Source organism: Arachis hypogaea, chromosome 5, assembly GCF_003086295.3.
Source record: "Arachis hypogaea cultivar Tifrunner chromosome 5, arahy.Tifrunner.gnm2.J5K5, whole genome shotgun sequence".
NCBI classification, from domain to species: domain Eukaryota; kingdom Viridiplantae; phylum Streptophyta; class Magnoliopsida; order Fabales; family Fabaceae; genus Arachis; species Arachis hypogaea.
In genome coordinates, this window is record NC_092040.1 from 62,773,159 (window position 1) to 62,797,149 (window position 23,991).

Here is a 23,991-nt window from a genome sequence, read left to right on the forward strand (position 1 = left end):
ACTTTTATCTGTCTTACTGTATAATGATAGAATTAGTGGAATTTGATTTGTAATTGTTTTGAAGAGCTTATTTACTTTTGATCAAGTGGGCAAGAATCATATAGTTGCATTCATATATATATATATATATATATATATATATATATATATATAGGTTGCATTGCATTGCATGAGTTTCTACATGTTCATACTTATTTATCTTATCTCCTTTAGTTAAGCATGAGGACATGCTAATGTTTAAGTATGGGGAGGTTGATAAACAACTATTTTATGGTTTATATTGTGTTTAATTGTGTGGTTTTATCATGATCATTACCCACTTATTCATTAATTTAGCATGCATTTATATTTCCTTCCTGAAATTATTACATGATTGAAAACTACTTCCTAGTGACTTTTAATTATGCATTTTAATTCTCCTTTATTCCATTCGATGCCGTAATCTGTGTGTTAAGTGTTTCAGGCTTTATAGGGCATGAATGAGTTGGACATTGAAAAGGAAGCTAGCAAAAATGGAAGGAATACGAGAAATTGAGGAGATAACCAGCGAGAAGTGTCGCGGCCGCATGGCTCACACGTTCGCACGAAAGAGGAGAAATCACAGTGACGCAGCCGCATGGCTCACGTGACTACGCAGATTGGAAAAGCACAAGTGACGCGGAAGCGTGGACGACGCGAACGTGTGGCAGGAAAAAAACGCGAATGACGCGTCCGCATGGATGACGCGATCGCATGACGTGCGCGATCTGCATAATCTGCAGAATCGCTGGGGGCAATTTTGGACCCTATTTTGACCCAATTTTTGGCCCAGAATAGCAGACTAGAGCCAGAGAACATACAGAAACCAGGGACAACAATTCATTCTACACAGTTTTAGTTTTAGATCTAGTTTTTACTCCTCCTCTAGGTTTTTCTCTCTACACATTCATAGTTCTTAGGATTTTATTTTTCTACCACTTTTTGCATTGGGATACTGAGAAGAGTTATTACCTCATCAAGACTTCGTCATTCTAGTTCGTTTTCTTTACTTGGCTTTACTCTTCCATGTCCTTTGCTTTGTTTAATTTTACCATTGGAATATTTTTAGGATTATTTAATACAAGGATTACTTTTATTTTTAATTGATTATTTTGATTTTTATTTACAATGTCTTTCTTTAATTCCTTTTCATATGTTATGAATTTTACATTCACAATGAGCGAATAGTTCCCTAACTTGATGGGGAGTTGATTGAAAGGAGCCCTTGAGTTGGAAGGCTTAAAAGAAATATTGTAATTAGGTTTATTGTTGGATTGCCCTCTAGTCACTAACACCAATCCCTTTTAATTAAGTGGGTTGCAACTTGTGAACAGACGTAGCTTTCCAACTTGTTTGACTTTCCCTTACCTAGTAAGAGATAACTAAACAGGATAACCTTTAAATTCTCCAATTTAAATTCCTGTTTACTCAACTCAAACCTTTTTGAAAATATCTGATTAATAAAATAGCACACTTTTTTTCAACTCGTTGGGAGACGACCTGGGATTCATACTCCCAGTATTTTAATTTTAAGTTGCTGTGACACCTTTCTAAATTGATAAGTGGATTTCTGGCGAGTTAAGAACCATACTTGCAACGTATATGTTTTAATAATTTTTAATTCGCCAATTTCTACTCGCATCATTCACCTCTACCATTGTAGAGTTCTCAGGATCATAAGCTTCTTCTTCAGAAGATGCTTCTTTAGTACTATTGGATGCAGCTTACAATCCATTCAGACTCTAAGAAATCATATTGACTTGCTGAGTTAACATTTTGTTCTGAGTCAATATGGCATTCAGAGCATCAACTTCAAGAACTCCCTTCTTCTGAGACGTCCCATTATGCACAGGATTCCTCTCAGAGGTGTACATGAACTGGTTATTTGCAACCATTTCAATGAGTTCCTGAGCTTCTACAGGCGTTTTCTTCAGGTGAATAGATCCACCTGTAGAACGGTCCAATGACATTTTAGACAATTCAGACAGACCATCATAGAATATATCCAGGATGCTCTATTCTAAAAGCATGTCAAAAGGACACTTTTTGGTTAGTTGCTTGTATCTTTCCCAAGCTTCATAGAGGGACTCACCATCTTTCTGCCTGAAGGTTTGAACATCCACTCTAAGCTTGCTCAGCTTTTGAGGAGGAAAGAATTTGGCTAAGAAAGTCGTGACCAGCTTATCCTAAGAGTTCAGGCTATCTCTAGGTTGAGAGTCCAACCATATTCTAGCTTTGTCTCTTACAGCAAAAGGGAAAAGCATAAGCTTGTAGACCTTGGGATCAACTCTATTGGTCTTAACAGTATCACAAATCTGCAAGAATTCAGTTAAGAACTGATAAGGATCTTCTGATGGAAGTCCATAAAACTTGCAATTCTGTTGCATTAGAGAAACTAATTGAGGCTTTAGCTCAAAATTGTTTGCTCCATTGGCAGGGATTGAGATGCTTCTTCCATGGAAGTTGGAAGTTGGTGTAGTGTAGTCACCAAGCATCTTCCGTGCATTGTTATTGTTGTTGGGTTCTGCCATTACTTCTTTTTTGAGATTCTCTAAAAGGTTTTCTCTAGATTGTTGTGCTTTAGCTTCTCTTAGCTTCTTCTTCAGAGTCCTTTCAGGTTCAGGGTCAGCTTCAACAAGAATGTTCTTGTCTTTGCTCCTGCTCATATGAAAAAGAAGAGAACAGAAAAGGAGAGGAATCCTCTATGTCACAGTATAGAGATTCCTTAAGGTGTTAGAGGAAAATAAGAATAGAAGGATGAGGTAGATAGAGAAGAATTCGAACACATAAAGAGGGAGAGAGTCTGAATTGCTAGTAGAGGAGAAGTGTTAGTGATTAAATAGAAAGCGATGAGAGGGAGGTAATTTTTGAAAATTAAATCAAAGTTTAAAATAATTAGTTAATTAAAAAGAATTTTGAAAAATGGTTAATGGTTTTTGAAAATCAAAGGTGAAAAAGTGGTTACGTGGTTTTGAAAAAGATAAGAAATAATAAATTTGAAAAGGTAAGAAGTTAGAAAGAGATTTTGAAATTATAATTTAAAAGGATATGATTTGAAAAAGATATGGTTTAAAAAGATATGATTGACAAACAATTTGAAAAGATTTGATTTTTAAAATTGATGACTTGATTATCAAGAAATTTAAAAGATATGATTCTAAAATTCAAATATTGAATCTTTCTTAACAAGGAAGTAACAAACTTGAAATTTTTGAATCAAGATTTTTGAAAATAGTGAAAGAAAAATGAGAAAGATTTCCTTTTTTAAAATAAGAGATATGATTGATAATAGAGAATATGAAAAAGATAATATTTTGAAAAATTAGTTTTAAAACTTGAAAAATTGAAAAAGATTTGAATTGAAAACAAAATTACCTACTTGGTGTTCTCCTAGCGTTAAACGCCCAGAATGGTATCCATTCTGGCGTTTAATGCCCAAATCACTACCTTTTTGGGCGTTTAATGCCAGATTTCCATCCTCACTGGGCGTTTTGAACGCCCACCTTTTTTTCTATGATTCCTCTGCTGAATGTCCTGAATCTTCAATTCTCTGTATTATTGACTTAAAAAGATATATTTTTGAATTTTTTTGAAATTTCTTTTTATGAGAGAGAAAAATAACAAAATGGAATTAAACATGAAAAACTAAGATCAAAACAAGGAATGCATGCAAGAACACTTTAAAAGTCAAGATGAACATCAAGAACACTGTGAAGATCATGATGAATATCAAGAACGTATTTTTGAAAATTTTTAAGAAAAGAAATACATGCAAGACACCAAACTTAGAAATTTTCATACTAGAGACACTAACAATTTTGAAAATGCATATGAGAAACAACAAAAGACACAAAACAAGAGAATTTAAAGATCAGACAAAGAAAATCATCAAGAACAAGTTGAAGATAAATGAAGAACACAAGAACATACTTTCAAAAAATGCAAGAAGACTAAAGATATACAATTGACACTAAACTTAAATATTGACACTAGACTCAAACAGGAAACACAAAAATATTTTTTTTTTTGATTTTATGATTTTATAAAAAAAATTTGTAATTTTTCGAAAAGAATTTTTGGAAAAACAAAAAAGAAGAGAAAACTTTTTTTGGAAATATTTTTGAAAACATTTCGAAAATAAAATAAAGGTTGAAACAAGAAGAAAAATACCTAATCTGAGCAACAAGATAAACCGTCAGTTGTCCAAACTCGAACAATCCCTAGCAACGGCACCAAAAACTTGGTACACAAAATTGTGATACACAACTTCGTGCAGCTGACCAGCAAGTGCACTGGGTCGTCCAAGTAATACCTTACGTGAGTAAGGGTCGATCCCACGGAGATTGTCGGCTTGAAGCAAGCTATGGTCATCTTGTAAATCTCAATCAGGTGGATTCGAATGGTTACGGAGTTTTAATAATTAAAAGATAAATAAACATAAAATAGAGATAGAGATACTTATGTAATTCATTGGTGGGAATTTCAGATAAGCGTATGGAGATGCGTTATTGGTGCACGAAATTGTGATCTCAATGGCGCCAACAACTTAGTACGCACAATTGTAATCTCAACTCTTTTTTCACAACTTCGCACAACTAACCAGCAAGTGCACTGGGTCGTCCAAGTAATAAACCTTACGTGAGTAAGGGTCGATCCTACGGAGATTGTCGGCTTGAAGCAAGCTATGGTCATCTTGTAAATATTAGTTAGTCGGATTCAAATGGTTATGGAGTTTTAATAATTTAAAATATAAATAAACACAAAACAAAGATAGAGATACTTTGTAATTCATTGGTGGGAATTTCAGATAAGCGTATGGAGATGCGTTATTCCTTCTGAATATCTGCTTTCCTACTGTCTTCATTCAATCATTCATATTCCTTTCCATGGCAAGCTATATATTGGGGATCACCGTTGTCAATGGCTACCTTCCGTCCTCTAGTGAAAATGGTCCTCTACGATTTCTGTACGGCTAATCAACTGTCAGATTTCTCGTCTCAGATGAAAAATACCAGGCATAGCTACCGCATGGCTAATCAGCTGTCAGTTCTTGATCGTGTCAGAATAAGATCCAATGATCCTTTTGCGCATTGTCACTGTGCCTCACAGTCGTGAGTTTAAAGCTCGTCACAGTCATCCCTTCCCAAATCCTACTCGGAATACCACAAACAAGGTTTAAACTTTCCGGATCTCAGGAATGCTGCCAATTATTTCTAGCCTATACCACGAAAGTTCTAATCTCATATTCAGATGCCCCATTGTCAGAGGAGAAATGATGTGAATCGTTGGTTAGAAACCCAAGAGATATGAATTCAAGCTTGTTTTCATGTAGAACGGAAGTGTTTGTCAAGCACGCGTTCATAAGCGAGAATGGTGATGAGTGTCACTTGATCATCACATTCATCATGTTCTTGTGTGCGAATGAATATCTTGGAATAAGAATAAGCTTGAATTGAATAGAAGAACAATAGTACGTTGCATTAATACTCGAGGAACAATAGAGCTCCACACCTTAATCTATGAGGGGTAGAAACTCCACCATTGAAAATACATAAGCGATAATGGTGTTCATTGGTTTCAGCCCCAGAGAGGGAACCAGAATAACCAAGACCTAGGTCTAAGGACTAAACGTCCAAAGATGTCAAAAAAATTTAAAATACAGTAGTAAAAGGTCCTATTTATAGAGAACTAGTATCTACGATTACAAAAATAAATAAATGATGCAGAAATCCACTTCCGGGCCCATTTGGTGTGTGCTTGGGCTGAGCATTGAAGCTTTCATGTGTAGAGACTTTTCTTGGAGTTAAACGCCAGCTTTTATTCCAGTTTGGGCGTTTAACTCCAGCTTTTATCCTGTTTTTGGCGTTTAATGCCAGAATATGGCAGGAAGTTGGCGTTTGAACGTCAGTTTGCATCGTCAAAACTCGGGCAAAGTATGGACTATTATATATTTCTGGAAAGCCCAATATGTCTACTTTCCAACGCAATGAAGAGCATGCCAATTGGGCTTCTGTAGCTCTAGAAAATCCATTTTGAGTGCAGGGAGGTCAGAATCCAACAGCATCTGCAGTCCTTTTTCAGGTTCTGAATTAGATTTTTGCTCAGGTTCCTCAATTTTAGCTAGAAAATACTTGAAATCATAGAAAAACACACAAACTCGTAGTATAGTCCAGAAATGTGAATTTTGCTTAAATATTAATAAAAATATACTAAAAAGTAGCTAGATCCTACTAAAAACTTCATAAAAACAACGCCAAAAAGCGTATAAATTATCCGCTCATCAAGAAGCTAAAGCACAACTCTCTAGAGAGGACCTGACAGAAATTTTTGAAAAAGAAGAAGACCTGGCAGCCGAAAATAACAATAATGCCAACAATGCAAGAAGGTGCTTGGTGACTTTACTGCACCAACTCCCGACTTCTATGGGAGAAGCATCTCTATTCCTGCCATTGGAGCAAACAACTTTGGCTTAAGCCTCAATTAGTTTCTATGATACAACAGAATTGCAATTTTCATGGACTTCCATTGGAAGATCCTCATCAGTTCTTGGCTGAATTTTTAGAAATCTGTGACACTGTTAAGACCAATGGAGTTGATCCCGAGGTCTACAGACTTATGCTTTTCCCTTTTGCTATAAGAGACAGAGCTAGTATATCGTTGAACTCACAACCTAGAGACAGCCTGAACTCTTGGAAAAAGCTGGTCAATGACTTCTTAGCTAAATTCTTTCCACCTCAAAAGATGAGTAAGCTTAGAGTGGAAGTTCAAACCTTCAAACAGAAGGAAGGTGAATCCCTCTATGAAGCTTGGGAAAGATACAAGCAATTGATCAGAAGGTGTCCCTCTGACATGCTTTCAGAATGGAACATCATAGGTATCTTTTATGATGATCTGTCTGAGTTATCCAAGATGTCATTGGACCATTCTGCAGGCAGATATATTCATATGAAGAAAATGCCTGCAGAAGCCCAGGAACTCATTAAAATGGTTGCAAAAAAGGAGTTCTTGAGATTGATACTCTAAATTCCATATTAGCTCAGAACAAAATATTGACTAGGCAAGTCAATATGATTTTTTAGAATTTGACTGGATTGCAAGCTGCATCTGGTAGTGCTAAAGAAGCCTCCTCTGAAGGAGAAGCTTATGACCTTGAGAATCCTGCAATGGAAGAGGTGAATTACATGGGAGAATTCTATGGAAACACCTACAATTCTTCATGAAGGAATCACCCAAATTTCTCATGGAAGGATCAACAAAAGCCTTGATGAGCGGATATTTTATACGCTTTTCGGGGGTATTTTCATGTAGATTTTAGCATGTTTTGATTAGTTTTTAATATAATTCTATTAGTTTTTAGGCAAAAAATCATATTCCTGGACTTTACTATGAGTTTGTGTGTTTTTCTATGATTTTTGGTATTTTCTGGCTGAAATTGAGGGAGCTGAGCAAAAATCTGAGTTAGGCTGAAAAACGACTGCTGATGTTGTTGGATCTTGACCTCCCTAAACTCGGAATGGATTTTTTGGAGCTACAAGAGTCCAATTGACGCACTCTCAATTGGGTTGGAAAGTAGACATCCAGGGCTTTCCATAAATATATAATAGTACATATTTTCCGTGAAGATAGATGACGTAAACTGGCGTTCAATGCCAGTTCTATGTTGCAGTCTGGCATCCAGCGCCAGAAACAGGTTACAAGTTGGAGTTCAACGCCCAAAACACGTTACAACCTGGCGTTCAACTCCAGAAACAACCCAAGCACGTGAGAGGCTTAAGTCTCAGCCCCAGCACACACCAAGTGGGCCCCAGAAGTGGATCTCTGCACCAATTATCTTAGTTTACTCATTCTCTGTAAACCTAGGTTACTAGTTTTGTATTTAAACAACTTTTAGAGATTTATTTGGTACCTCATGACATTTTTAGATCTGAATTTTATACTCTTTGATGGCATGAGTCTCTAAACACCATTGTTGGGGGTGAGGAGCTCTACAGCATCCTGATGAATTAATACAATTCTTTCTGTTTTCCATTTAAACATGCTTGTTCCTATCTAAGATATTCATTCGCGCTTCACTATGAAGAAGGTGATGATCTGTGACACTCATCACCTTCCTCAACCCATGAACGTGTGCCTGACAACCACCTCCATTCTACATTAGATTGAATGAGTATCTCTTAGATTCCTTAATCAGAATCTTTGTGGTATAAGCTAGAATTGATGGCGGCATTCATGAGAATCCGAAAAGTCTAAACCTTGTCTGTGGTATTCCAAGTAGGATTCAAGGATTGGATGGCTGTGACGAGCTTCAAACTCACGATTATTGGGCGTGATGACAAACGCAAAAGAATCAACGGATACTATTCCGGCATGATCAAGAACCAACAGATGATTAGCCGTGCTGTGACAGAGCATTTGGACCATTTTCACTGAGAGGATGGGAAGTAGCCATGGACAACGGTGACACCCTACATACAGCTTGCCATTGAAGGAGCCTTGCGTGTGGGAAGAGGAATACTAGAGGAAAGCTTAAATAAGGAGGACAAAGCATCTTCAAAACTCCAACATATTCTCCATTATTGCATAACAAGTAATTATTTCACGCTCTTTTATTTTTCTAATAATTCAAACTGATAATTATAATTGATATCCTGACTAAGAATAATAAAATAAACATAGCTTGCTTCAAACCAATAATCTCCGTGGGATCGACCTTTACTCACGTAAGGTATTACTTGGACGACCCAGTGCACTTGCTGGTTAATGGTACGAAATCATAAGAAATCTTGATTTTGATATTGGGATTACAATTTCGTGCACCAAGTTTTTGGCGCCGTTGCGGGGGATTGTTCGAGTTTGAACAACTAAAGGTTTATTTTATTGCTTAGATTAGGAATAATTTATTTTTGTTGCTATAGAGTCATTAAATTCTGAGTCCTTTTTTCCCTTTTAAAAAAATTTTCAAAAATATTATTTTTCTTTATCAAATTTTTAATTTTTTGTGAGTTTAGTGTTTTGTTCTAAGTTTGGTGTCAATTACATATTTTATATTTTCCCTTTAAATTTTCGAATTTGTGCTCTTTGATCTTCAAGTTGTTCTTGTTGATTTTTCTTGTTGATCTTTAATTTTTCTTGTTCTGTGTCTTTTCTTGTTTCGCTTGTGTTTTTCCAAAGCATTGGTCTTCCAAAAGGAATATACCTATTCAAAACAAGTGTTACATTTACTGCCCAATTGGCTAGAGCGTTGGTCTATATTCTTGGTAATTGGGTATCTTCTTTTTAAAATCTTTTTCAAAAATAATTTTTCTTGATTTAATCTTGTGCCAAACTTTAAGTTTGGTGTTTTCTTGTCAATCTTTTTATAATTTTCGAAAATTTTATTGAAGTTTTCTAAAAATTTTAAGTTTGGTGTTCTTTCTTTTGTTCTTGTTGTTCTTGTGAATCTTCAAGGTGTTCTTGAGTCTTCTTTATGTTTTGATCTTAAAATTTTTAAGTTTGGTATTCCTTGGTGTTTTTCCTCCAAAATTTTTGAAAACAAGGAGCATTAGATCTAAAAATTTTAAGTCTTGTGTCTTTTATGTGTTTTTCTCTTTCATCATAAAATTCAAAATTCAAAAAATATCTTTTCTAACTATTTTTTAGCTACTTTTTCGAAATTTTTTTATAAAAATTCAGATTTCAATTTCAAAATTTTTCAAATCTTATCCTTTTAAGATTTTTTTAAAAAAAATATATAATAATAATATTTTATTATCTTTTTCAAAAATATCCTAACCATTTTCTCTCTCCTAATTTTTTTAAATCTTCATAAAATATTAATTTTTTTATTTTAATTTTCTTATTTTATCTTATTTTTATTTTGGTTTTTATTTTATTTTATTTTATTTCAAAAATCATTTTTTTATTATTATTTATTTATTTATAAACTAAAAATTTAAATCCACATTACCCCCTTTACTCCAACATGAACATAAGTGGAAATGAACAGTCCAGAAGGACTTTGGGGTCATATGCTAACCCCACTACTACTTCATATGGGAGTAGTATATGTATACCCTCCATTGGAGTTAATAGTTTTGAGTTGAATTCTCAGCTCATTATCACGGTGAAACAAAGTTGCCAGTATTCCGGTCTTCCACAAGAAGAACCTACAGAGTTTCTGGCACAGTTTTTACAAATTGCAGACACAGTACATGATAAGGAGGTAGATCAGGATGTCTATAGGCTATTACTATTCCCATTTGCTGTAAAAGACCAAGCTAAGAGGTGGTTAAATAACCAACCTAAGGACAACATAAAGACATGGAAACAGTTGTCAAAAAAATTCCTGAATCACTATTTTCCTCTGAAACGGATGACATAGCTAAGGCTGAGCATCCAAGGCTTCAAACAAGGAGATAATGAATCTCTCTATGATGCCTGGGAGAGATACAGAAAGATGCTATGAAAATGCCCCTCTGAAATGTTTTCAGAGTGGGTGCAGTTAGCATCTTCTATTATGGGCTTACAGAAAGAGCTCAGATTTCTCTAGACCACTCAGCTGGTGGATCTATACACATGAGAAAGACAATAGAAGAAGCTCAATAGCTCATTGATACAGTTGCCAGAAATCATCATCTGTACCTAAGCAGTGAACCTTCCATGAAAGAAGAGGCTAAAACAGTAACTGCTGAAATGAGTCCTGTAGAACAAGTTACAGAATTCAATCAGCAATTGGATTTTCTAATAAAACAGTTAGCTGAATTCAAAGAGATGTTACAAGAAACAAGAATGGCTAATATGAATATGGAACTGTAATTGAAGCAAACAGAACAGTAGTTATCAAAATAAATAACAGAAGAGTGCCAAGCAGTTCAATTAAGAAGTGGAAAAATATTAAATACCTCACTTCAAGACAGCAGGAAGTCAAGAAATGAGCAAACTACCCAAAATCCCTCTGAGGACAGTAAGAGCCCAGAGAGGAATAATTCTGGCGCTCAAACGCCAGAGAATGGGTGAAAAGGTGGTGTTGAACGCCCAAACCATGCTCAGTCCTGCTGTTCAACTCCAGAAACAAGCAAGGAATTGGCGTTGAATGCCCAAAGGAAGCATAGTTCTAGCGTTCAGACGCCATAAACAGGTGAGGAGTTGGCATCTAACGCCACTCCAGCTTCCACCCCTGGCATTCAAATGCTAGTGGAGGATCAGACACATACAAGTGCTGATAATAACCCTTCTAAAAAGGCTTCTCAACCTACATCTGTAGGCAATAAACCTGCAGCAACTAAGGTTGAGGAATACAAAGCCAAAATGCATTATCCTCAGAAACTCCGCCAAGCAGAACAGGATAAGTAATTTTCCCGTTTTGCAGACTATCTCAGAACTCTTGAAATAAAGATTCCGTTTGCAGAGGCACTTGAGCAAATACCCTCTTATGCTAAGTTCATGAAAAAGATTTTAAGTCATAAGAAGGATTGGAGGGAAACTGAAAAAGTTTACCTCACTGAAGAATGCAGTGCAGTCATTCTGAAAAGCTTACCTGAGAAGCTTAAAGATCCCGGAAGCTTTATGATACCATGCACATTAGAGGGCACTTGTACCAAGAAAGCTCTATGTGATCTTGGGACAAGTATCAACCTAATACCTACATCTATTATCACAAAGCTTGGTTTGACTGAAGAAGTCAAACCAACCCGGATATGTCTCCAACTTGCTGATGGCTCCATTAAATACCCATCAGGCGTGATTGAAGACATGATTGTCAAGATTGGGCCATTCGCCTTTCCTTCTGACTTTGTGGTGCTGGAAATGGAGGAGCACAAGAGTGCAACTCTCATTCTAGGAAGACCTTTCCTAGCAACTGGCCAAACCCTTATATATGTCCAAAAAGGGGAAGTAACCCTGAGAGTCAATGAGGAGGAGTTCAAGTTGAATGTTGTCAGAGCTATGCAGCATCCAGACACCCCAAATGACTGCATGAATGTTTATATTATTGACTCTCTAGTAAAAGAGCTCAATATGACTGAGAGTCTCGAATAAGAGCTAGAGGATATCTTTAAAGATGTTCAGCCTGATCTAGAGGAACCAGAGAGAATGATAGAACCTCTGAAAATCCCTCAGGAAGAGGAGAAACCTCCTAAACCCGAGCTCAAACCATTACCACCATCCCTGAAATATGCATTTCTGGGAGAAGGTGATACCTTTCCTGTAATCATAAGCTCTACCTTAGAGCCACAGGAAGAGGAAGCACTAATTCAAGTGCTAATGACACACAAAACAGCTCTTGGGTGGTCTATCAGTGATCTTAAGGGCATTAGCCCAGCTAGATGCATGCATAAGATTCTATTGGAAGGTGATGCCAAGCCAGTGGTTCAACCACAAAGGCGGCTGAATCCAGCCATGAAGGAAGTGGTGCAGAAAGAGGTCACTAAATTACTAGAGGTTGGGATCATTTATCCTATTTCTGATAGCCCCTGGGTGAGCCCTGTCCAAGTCATCCCTAAGAAGGGTGGCATGACAGTGGTTCATAATGAAAAAAGAGAACTGGTTCCTATAAGAACAGTTACTGGGTGGCGTATGTGTATTGATTATAGAAGGCTCAATACAGCTACCAGAAAGGATCATTTTCCTTTACCATTCATGGACCAGATGCTAGAGAGACTAGCAAGTCATGAATACTACTGCTTCCTGGATGGATATTCAGGTTATAATCAAATTGCAGTAGATCCCCAAGATCAAGAGAAAATGGCATTCACATGTCCATCTGGAGTATTTGCATACAGAATGATGCCATTTGGCCTGTGCAATGCACCTGCAACCTTTCAAAGATACATGCTCTCAATTTTCTCTGATATGGTGGAAAAATTTCTGGAAGTCTTCATGGATGACTTTTCAGTATTTGGAGACTCATTCAGCTCCTGTCTTGACCATCTAGTACTTGTTCTAAAGAGGTGCCAAGAGACTAACCTAGTTTTAAACTGGGAGAAATGTCACTTTATGGTGACTGAAGGAATTGTCCTTGGGCACAAAATCTCTAACAGGGGAATAGAGGTAGATCAAGCTAAGGTAGAGGTAATTGAAAAATTACCACCACCAGCCAATGTTAAGGCAATCAGAAGCTTTCTAGGGCATGCAAGATTCTATAGGAGGTTTATAAAGGATTTTTCAAAAATCGCCAAACTTCTAAGTAATCTGCTAGCTGCTGACATGCCATTTATCTTTGATAAGGAGTGTCTGCAGGCATTTGAGACTCTGAAAGCTAAATTGGTCACAGCACCAATCATCTCTGCACCAAACTGGACATTACCATTTGAACTGATGTGTGATGCTAGTGACCATGCCATTGGTGCAGTGTTGGGACAGAGACATGACAAGGTTCTGCATGTTATTTACTATGCCAGTCGTGTTTTAAATGACGCACAGAAGAACTACACAACCACAGAAAAAGAGCTACTTGCAGTGGTTTACGCCATTGACAAATTCAGATCCTATTTAGTAGGATCAAAAGTGATTGTGTACACTGATCATGCTGCTCTTAAATATCTACTCACAAAGCAGGATTTAAAACCCAGACTCATCAGATGGGTGTTGCTTCTGCAAGATTTTGATATAGAAATAAGAGACAGAAAAGGGACAGAGAACCAAGTAGCAGATCACCTGTCCTGAATAGAACTAGTAGAAGGGGCGTCCCTCCCTCTTACTGAGATCTTTGAGACCTTTCCGGATGAGCAACTCTTTCCATCCAGGAAGTGCCATGGTTTGCAGACATTGCAAACTACAAGGTAGTGAGATTCATACCCAAAGAGTACAGTAGGCAGCAATCAAAGAAGTTGATCACGGATGCAAAGTACTATCTTTGGAATGAACCATATCTCTTCAAGAGATGTGCAGATGTAGTAATCCATAGAGGTGTGCCTAAAGAGGAAGCACAGAAGATCCTCTGGCACTGCCATGGATCATAGTATGGAGGACATTTTGGAAGTGAGCGAACAGCCACAAGAGTTCTCCAATGTGGCTTCTACTGGCCTACTCTTTATAAGGATTCCCGAGTGTTTGTACTTAATTGTGACAGTTGCCAAAAATCTGGTAATTTGCCTCACAGTTATGCCATGCCTCAACAAGGGATCTTAGAGATTGAGTTGTTTGATGTATGGGGTATTGACTTCATAGGGCTTTTCCCACCATCATACTCAAACACTTATATTCTTGTGGCAGTGGATTATGTATCCAAATGGGTGGAAGCTATTGCAACACCCACTAACGACACTAAGATAGTGTTAAAATTACTCCAGAAACATATCTTCAACAGATTTGGTACCCCTAGAGTATTAATCAGTGATGGGGGCACTCATTTCTGCAATAAACAGCTATACTCTGCTTTGGTTCGTTATGGAGTTAGCCACAGTGTAGCAACTCCATATCATCCACAGACAAATGGGCAAGCTGAAGTCTCTAACAGAGAACTTAAAAGAATCCTGGAATGGATTGTAATTAACTGTAGAAGGGATTGGGCAAGAAGCCTGGATGATGCTCTGTGGGCATACAGAACAGCATTCAAGACCCCTATAGGGACCTCTCCATACCAGCTTGTGTATGAAAAGGCATGTCACTTGCCAGTGGAACTAGAACATAAGGCCTACTGGGCAACCAGATTCCTAAACCTTGATGCCAAGTTAGCTGGAGAAAAACAATTGCTCTAGTTAAATGAGTTAGAGGAATTTAGACTCAATGCTTTTGAGAATGCAAAAATTTACAAAGAAAAATAAAAAAGATGGCATGATAAGAAACTGTCGTCCAGAGTCTTTGAGCCAGGGTAGAAAGTTTTGCTATTTAATTCTAGGCTCAGATTATTCCCCGGGAAATTGAAATCCCGGTGGAGAGGTCCATATGTGATTACAAGTGTGTCACCATATGGATACATAGAGCTTCAGGATAATGATTCTAACAAAAAGTTCATTGTTAATGGACAAAGAGTTAAACATTATCTTGAAAGCAATTTTGAGCAAGAATGCTCAAAAATGAGACTTGATTAAAGCTCAGTAATAGTCCAGCTAAAGACAATAAAGAAGTGCTTGCTGGGAGGCAACCCAGCCATTTACGAAGTTTATTTGTTAATTAATTGATTTTTACAGGTATATGTCAAGTATCTTCAAGGTAAAATAGCAATTGCTTGAAAACACAGAGTTACAAGGGAATTTGGAAGCTCACTGGCATGAAAAAAGCCAGTAAGAAATATTTTGAGCGTTGAACGCCCAAAAGAAGCATCCACTGGGTGTTTAACGCCAGTAAGGATAGCCATCTGGGCGTTGAACGCCAGAAAGAAGCTCCTTCTGGGTGTTTAACGCCAGAATTACAGCATCCTGGGCGTTCAGCAAAATGCCCAATGACAAAGGACTTCCTGGCGTTCAACGCTAGAAAGAAGCAACAGCTGGGCGTTGAACGCCTAGAAGAAGCAACAATTGGGCGTTAAACGCCCAAAACATGCAGCGTTTGGGCGTTTAACGCCAGAATGGTGGGGAGGAGGTAAAATTCGTTTTTCTTCACAAATTTTCTAATTTTTATGTTTCAATTCAAGATTTCGTGCATAAACATGTTTCAAAATATCATCCTTCAATTCCAAAAATTTTAATCCTAATTTCTAAACACCCTAATTTCTAAAATCCCTTTTTCAAAAATATCAAATGTATCTTAATCCATAAAGACAAATCTTTTTCCAATCCAATCCAACTCTTTTTTTTTTAAGTTTTTCAAACCTCAATTATCTTTTAAAATCTTCTTTCAAAATAAAAATTCAAATTTATCTTTTCCAAATATAGTTAACATCTTTTTATTTTTAAATTATATCTTTTTCTTATCATATTTATCTTTTATAAATTATATCTTCTATCTTGTCTTTTTTTTCTTATTTTCAAAACCCACCCTCCCCCCCTTTATATCCATATTCGGCGCCCCTCCCATCATCCACCATTCAACACTTTCTCTCCTCCTATCCCTCTCCTTTCTTTTCTTTTGCTTGAGGACAAGCAAACCTCTAAGTTTGGTGTGTTTATCTGTGATCACAAAAACATACTCACTAAGATCATGGCTCCTAAAGGAAAATAACCCACTCCAAGAGGCAAGAAAGAGAGTATTCCAAAACCACTTTGGAATCAAGGGAAGTTCTTAACCAAAGAACATTCAAACCATTACTACAAAATAATGGGTCTAAGATCAATGATCCCAGAAGTCAAGTTCAATCTGAAAGAAGATGAATATCCGGAGATCCAAGAGAAAATTTGAAACAGAAACTGGAAAATCCTAGCTAATCCTGAAACAAAAGTGGGAAGGAATTTGGTTCAGGAGTTCTACGCTAATCTGTGGCAGACAGACAGGCAAAGAATAACTGGAACTGCCCTCTATGACTATCGAACCTTAGTTAGAGGAAAGATTGTTCACATCCACCCTGACAAAATCAGGGAGATCTTTAAGCTTCCTCAACTGAAAGATGACCCAGACTCCTTTAATAGGAGAATGATGAGGGTAAACAAAGGCCTGGACAAGATTTTAGAGGATATATGCATCCATGGAGCCAGGTGGACCACCAGCACCACTGGCATCCCAAATCAACTCAAGAGAGAAGATCTCAAACTAGCTGCCAGAGGCTGGCTGGACTTCATTGGGCGTTCTATATTGCCCACCAGCAACCATTCTGAAGTCACTGTTAAAAGAGCAGTGATGATTCACTGCATCATGTTGGGAAGAGAAGTAGAAGTTCATCAACTAATCTCGTGTGAACTCTACAAAATAGCAAACAAGAACTCCAAAGATGCCAAATTGGCCTATCCAAGCTTAATTTCTATGCTCTGCAGAGATGCTGGAGTGAGGAGGGAATAACTGAGTATATCTCAGTTGAGCGGCCAATCACTAAAATATCAATGGAAAGACAACAGTTGCAGGATGACCCAACCAAGAGGAGAGCACAAGAAATCCTCCTAGAACTCCCTCAATTCGAATATTGGGAGCATCTTGAGGCATCTGTTTCCAAGTTACAAGAAGCTATAAACCAAATAAAGGAAGAACAGAATAATCAAAGTAGCATCCTTTGCAAATTGCTTAGGGAACAAGAGGAGCAAGGGCGTGACCTGAGGGAGCTGAAGCGTCAGAAATTAATTCTTGAAGGACCAAGCACCCCACAGACTAGAGGAACATCCATTTCCCAAAATACAGGTTGTTGAGTTCTAATTTTAGCTTTAACTCTGTGATAGTGTTATTATAGGAATTCACCTTAGAAGTTATATAGGAGTAGTAGTAATTAGCATATCTGTTTTGGTTTTATTTTCAATTAAGTTATAATTTATTTTTCTCACATCATCAAACATGAATAAAATAGTAGATTTTTAGAATAAAGAAGTAATTTATATTTTTCGAGTTCTTAATAAGAAAAATTATAATTGATTATATGTGGTGACAATACTTTTTGTTCTCTGAATGAATGCTTGAACAGTGCATATTTTTTATCTTGAATTTTATGAATATTGGCTCTTGAAAGAATGAAGAACATGAAAAATATTATTGCTGATCTGAAAAATCATGAATTTGATTCTTGAAGCAAGAAAAAGCAGTGAAAAAAATTTAAAAAATTACAATATTTCATTGGATCAAGAAAATGAAAAAAGCCAATAGCCCTTAAAACCAAAAGGCAAGGGTAAAAAGGATCCAAGGCTTTGAGCATCAGTGGATAGGAGGGCCCAAGGAAGTAAATCCCGGCCTAAGCAGCTAAACCAAGCAGTCCCTAATCATGTGCTTGTGGCATGCAGGTCCAAGTGAAAAGCTTGTGACTGAGTGGTTAAAGTCGTGATCCAAAGCAAAAAGAGTGTGCTTAAGAACTCTAGACACCTCTAATTGGGGACTTTAGCAAAGCTAAGTCACAATCTGAAAAGGTTCACCCAGTTATGTGTCTGTGGCATTTATGTATCCGGTGGTAATACTGGAAAACAAAGTGCTTAGGGCTACGGCCAAGACTCATAAAGTAACTGTATTCAAGAATCAACATACTACACTAGGAGAATCAATAAAACTATTTGAATTTTGAGTTCCTATAGATGCCAATCGTTCTGAATTTCAGAGGATAAAGTGAGATGCCAAAACTATTCAGAAGCAAAAAACTACTAGCCCCGCTCATCTAACTAAAATATGAGCTTCACTTAAAACTCTGAGATATTATTGCTTCTTAATTTCTTTTCATCCTGTTTTATTTATCTAGTTGCTTGAGGACAAGCAACAGTTTAAATTTGGTGTTGTGATGAGCGGATATTTTATACGCTTTTTGGCGGTATTTTCATGTAGATTTTAGCATGTTTTAATTAATTTTTAATATAATTCTATTAGTTTTTAGGCAAAAAATCATATTTCTGGACTTTACTATGCGTTTGTGTGTTTTTCTATTATTTCAGGTACTTTCTGGCTGAAATTGAGGGAGCTGAGCAAAAATCTGTGTTAGGCTGAAAAAGGACTGCCGATGTTGTTGGATCCTGACCTCCCTGCACTCGGAATGACTTTTTTGAAGCTACAAGAGTCCAATTGACGTGCTCTTAATTGGGTTGGAAAGTAGACATCCAGGGATTTCCAGAAATATATAGTAGTCCATACTTTGCATGAAGATAGATGATGTAAACTGGCAATCAACGCCAGTTCCATGTTGTAGTCTGGCATCCAGCGCCAGAAACAGGTTATAAGTTGGAGTTCAACGCCCAAAACACGTTACAACCTGGCGTTCAACTCCAGAAATAGCCCAAGCACGTGAGAGGCTTAAGTCTCAGCCCCAGTACACACCAAGTGGTCCCCAGAAGTGGATCTCTACAGCAATTATCTTAGTTTACTCATTCTCTATAAACCTAGGTTACTAGTTTAGTATTTAAACAATTTTTAGAGACTTATTTGGTACCTCATGACATTTTTAGATCTGAATTTTATACTAATTGATGGCATGAGTCTCTAAACTCAATTATTGGGGGTGAGGAGCTCTGCAGCGTCCCGATGAATTAATGCAATTCTTTCTGTTTTCCATTCAAACACGCTTTTTCCTATCTAAGATATTCATTCGCGCTTCACTATGAAGAAGGTGATGATCTGTGACACTTATCACCTTCCTCAACCCATGAACGTGTGCCTGACAACCACCTCCATTCTACATTAGATTGAATGAGTATCTCTTAGCTTCCTTAATCAGAATCTTCGTGGTATAAGCTAGAATTGATGGCGGCATTCATGAGAATCCGGAAAGTCTAAACCTTGTCTGTGGTATTCTGAGTAGGATTCAAGGATTGGATGGCTGTGACGAGCTTCAAACTTGCGATTATTGGGCATGATGACAAACGCAAAAGAATCAACGGATTCTATTACGGCATGATCGAGAACCAACAGATGATTAGCCGTGCTGTGACAGAGCATTTGGACCATTTTCACTAAGAGGATGGGAAGTAGCCATTGACAACAGTGACACCCTACATACAGCTTGCCATTGAAGGAGCCTTGCGTGTGGGAAGAGGAATACAAGAGGAAAGCTTAAATAAGAAGGACAAAGCATCTCCAAAACTCCAACATATTCTCCATTATTGCATAACAAGTAATTATTTCATGCTCTTTTATTTTTCTAATAATTCAAACTGATAATTATAATTGATATCCTGACTAAGAATAATAAAATAAATATAGCTTGGTTCAAACCAATAATCTCCGTGGGATCGACCCTTACTCACGTTAGGTATTACTTGGACGACCCAGTGCACTTGCTGGTTAGTGGTACGAAATGATAAGAAATTTTGATTTTGATATTGGGATTACAATTTCGTGCACCAAGCCTCAACAAGGCTTCAATAACAATAATGGTGGAAGAAATAGGTTTAGCAATAGCAAGCCTTTTCCATCATCTTCTCGGCAACAGATAGAGAACTTTGAGCAGAGTCGTTTTGGCTTAGCAACCATAGTCTCTGATCTATCTAAGACCACACTAAGTTTCATGAATGAAACAAGATCCTCCATTAGAAATTTGGAGGTACAAGTGGGTCAGCTGAGTAAAAAGGTTATTGAAACTCCTCTTAGCACTCTTCCAAGCAATATAGAAGAAAATCCCAAGAGAGAGTGCAAGGCCATAACCATGACCAACATGGCCAAACCTGGAGAGAGTGAGAAGGATGTGATTCCCAGTAAGAAAAACCCCTTGGGATGTCCTTGACGTTGGGATTTTTGCCAGTAAAGAATTTCATAAAAAACAGTCGCGTTGTAGATATAGTCTCTAAACCGACAGAAATCCCTTCGTACAAACGTTTTGGTTGTCACAAGTAACAAACCCCTTAAAAATTGTTAACCGAGTATTTAAATCTCGGGTCGTCTTCTCAAGGAATTGCAGGGAGGTATGTTCTTATTATTGGTTATGAGTTGTAAATTGGGGTTTAGGAGGTAAGGACGGAATATGTTGGATGACAAATAAAATAAAATAAAATAAAATAATAAAAATTAAATCTCTTGGCAAGGTATAAGAAATTGGAAGTCCAGACCGAATTATCCTTATCAATGATAATAAAAATTGAATCTTAATTTCACTTAGTTAACTGATGAGCGGATGATTTATACGCTTTTTGGCATTGTTTTTATATAGTTTTTAGTAAGTTTAAGCTACTTTTAGGGATGTTTTCATTAGTTTTTATGTTAAATTCACATTTCTGGACTTTACTATGAGTTTGTGTGTTTTTCTGTGATTTCAGGTAAATTCTGACTGAAATTGAGGGATTTGAGCAAAACTCTGAAGAAGGCTGGCAAAAGGACTGCTGATGCTGTTGGAATCTGACCTCCCTGCACTCGAAATGGATTTTCTGGAGCTACAGAACTCCAATTGGCGCGCTCTCTACGGCGTTGGAAAGTAGACATCCAGGGCTTTCCAGCAATATATAATAGTCCATACTTTATTCGAAGAATGACGACGTAACTTGGCGTTAAACGCCAAGTACACGCTGTTGTCTGGAGTTAAACGCCAGAAAAACGTCATGATCCGGAGTTGAACGCCCAAAACACGTCATAACCTGGAGTTTGACGCCAAGAAATGCCTTAGCTCGTGGAATGATCAAGCTCAGCCCAAGCATACACCAAGTGGGCCCCGGAAGTGGATTTATGCATCAATTACTTACTCATGTAAACCCTAGTAGCTAGTCTAGTATATATAGGACATTTATCTATTGTATTAGACATCCTGGATTGTATTTTGAATCCTGTGATCACGTTAGAGAGGGCTGGCCATTCGGCCATGCCTGAACTCTTTGCTTATGTATTTTCAACAGTGGAGTTTCTGCACACCATAGATTAAGGGTGTGGAGCTCTGCTGTACCTCAAGTGTTAATGAAATTCTATTATCTCTTATTCGGTCTCTATCTTATTCCTATTCCAAGATATTCATTCGTACCCAAGAACATGATGAATGTTATGAGTCAGATTACCCTCATTATCATTCTCACTTATGAACGCGCGTGATTGACAACCACTTCCGTTCTACATGCAACAGAGCTTGAATGCGTATCTCTTAGATTCTCCAACAGAATCTTCGTGGTATAAGCTAGATAGATGGCGGCATTTATGAGGATCCGGAAAGTCTCACCTTGTCTGTGGTATTCCGAGTAGGATCCTGGGAATCCGGAAAGTCTCACCTTGTCTGTGGTATTCCGAGTAGGATTCCGGTAATGAATGACTGTGACGTGCTTCAAACTTTAACCTGCTGGGCGTTAGTGACAGACACAAAAGAGGGATTCTATTCCAGTAGGAGCGGGAACCAACCGGTGATTAGCCGCACTGTGACAGAGTGCGTGAGCATTAGTTTTCACTGCGAGGATGGGATGTAGCCATCAGCCATCGGTGATGCCTCCAGACTGGTTAGCTGTGCGACTGACAACCGCACAGGATATTTCCCCGAGAGGAAGAAAGTAGCCACAGTTGATGGTGAACCCCTATACAAAGCTTGCCATGGAAAGGAGTAAGAAGGATTGAGTAGAAGCAGTAGAAGAGCAGGCGTGCTTGGGCTCTACAGCATCTCCACCCGCTTATCTGAAATTCCTACCAATGAATCTGCATAAGTCTTCTATCCCTTTTATTTCTACCCTTTATTTCTATTTTCGAAAAACCCATAAACTATTTTAATCTGCCTGACTGAGATTTGCAAGGTGACCATAGCTTGCTTCATACCAACAATCTCTGTGGATTCGACCCTTACTCACGTAAGGTTTATTACTTGGACGACCCAGTACACTTGCTGGTTAGTTGAATGGAGTTGTGAAAATAAACAGTGCCATAAGAGTAAATATATGCTAAAGCTCAAAAGATAGTAATCACAATTTCGTCCACCATTAACCCTTACTTAAAGTAGAGGAAGGTCAAGTGACTAATTAGTTTGATCTTCAAATCCGAGTTAATTCCTAAGAAAAGATTGGGATTATTGAAGTTCAATTCAATTAGAGGAGATAACAATTATCAATTATGCTGTTGAGTTGGATAACTTCCTGAGTTACTGATTTCTTAACCAAGACCAAAAGGAAAGGAAATTGTATCTACTGGAATAAAATGTCTTCAGATTGGGAATAATAAAAAGAAATAATCATAAACTGAAATACCTCAAATATCATTAAATAAAAATGTCAATTCTAACATGGACAATATCAACAGCCAATTGGGCAACATCAATCAAACACAATAAAAGCTTCAGAGTAAACAAAAATAGAAGAGAAATTAAATAGTAAAAGGAATATTGAACCTGGGATCGAGAGTTACTCCTAAAACTAAGAGAAGTCCTAAATCCTAAATCCTAAGAGAGAGGAGAGAACCTCTCTCACTAAAACTAAATCATGGAAAAGTGAATTATGAATGCCTGATGAGTATCTGCAAATTTCCTGACTTTAATCTGTGTTTCTGGGCCAAAAACAGGGTTGAAATGCGGCCCAGAATCTCTGCCAGTGATTTTTGTAATTCTGCAGATCGCGCATGTCACGCATCCGCGTCGTTCACGCGGACGCGTCATTCGTGTTTTTCCTACCACGCGTTTGCGTAGTACACGCTTCCGCGTCACTTGTGCTTTTCCAATCCGCGCGGTCGCGTGAGCCATGCGATCGCGTCACTCTGATTTCTTCTATTTCACACGGTCGCGTGAGCCATGCAACTGCGTGACTTTTCGCTGGTCATCTCCTCAATTCCTTGTATTCCTTCCATCTTTGCACACTTCTTCTTCATTCTCTAAGCCATTCCTACCCTATGAAGCCTGAAACACTTAACACACAGATCAAGGCATCGAATGGTAATAAGAGAGGATTAAGATTAGCTAAATTAAGACCAAAGAAGCATGTTTTCAATCATGTAATAATTTTAGGAAGGAAATATAAATGCATGCTAATTATATGAATAAATGGGTAATGATCATGATAAAACCACACAATTAAACACATTGTAAACCATAAAATAGTGGTTTATCAACCTCTCCACACTTAAACATTAGCATGTCCTCATGCTAAACTCAAGGAGACCAAATAAATGAGTAGGGAAAGGCAAGATTCATGCAATGCAACCTATGAATGTGAATGCAACTACATGCAAAGATGATTCTACCTTCTTGGTGAAAAAGCAAATAATTCTTTCAAGAACAAGTATGAACTGGATTTCACTAATTCAAATCACAAAATACAATACAAATAACTTGCAAGAAAAAGATAGCTCATGAAAGCAGGGAACATAGAATTGAGCACTGAACCCTTAATGGTAGTGTATATCATTATAACTCTCAAGTGTCTAGGGTCAATTCTCTCAATTATCTACTAATCTTGCTTTCTATAGCTTGCTCTTCATCTAACAATCAACAAAATTTTAATGCACCAATACACAAATCAAGAGGTCTTTCAAGGGTTGTAATGGGGTTAGGGTCAAGGTAGGATTGTATTTGGCCAAGTAGACTAAAATTTGAATCCTTAATTAACATAAACTTTCCACCTA

General features: G+C 37.5%; 2 non-coding genes across 2 annotated transcripts; one reads left to right on the plus strand and one right to left on the minus strand.

Moving 5' to 3' along the window:
* Window positions 1-2,042: 2,042 nt before the first annotated feature.
* LOC112804324 (small nucleolar RNA R71) lies at window positions 2,043-2,150 on the plus strand. The gene has a single exon (XR_003202935.1). It is a non-coding gene; the product is annotated as a small nucleolar RNA R71 (small nucleolar RNA).
* Window positions 2,151-6,765: 4,615 nt separating this feature from the next.
* On the minus strand, window positions 6,766-6,873 carry LOC112804182 (small nucleolar RNA R71). The gene has a single exon (XR_003202803.1). It is a non-coding gene; the product is annotated as a small nucleolar RNA R71 (small nucleolar RNA).
* Window positions 6,874-23,991: the final 17,118 nt, after the last annotated feature.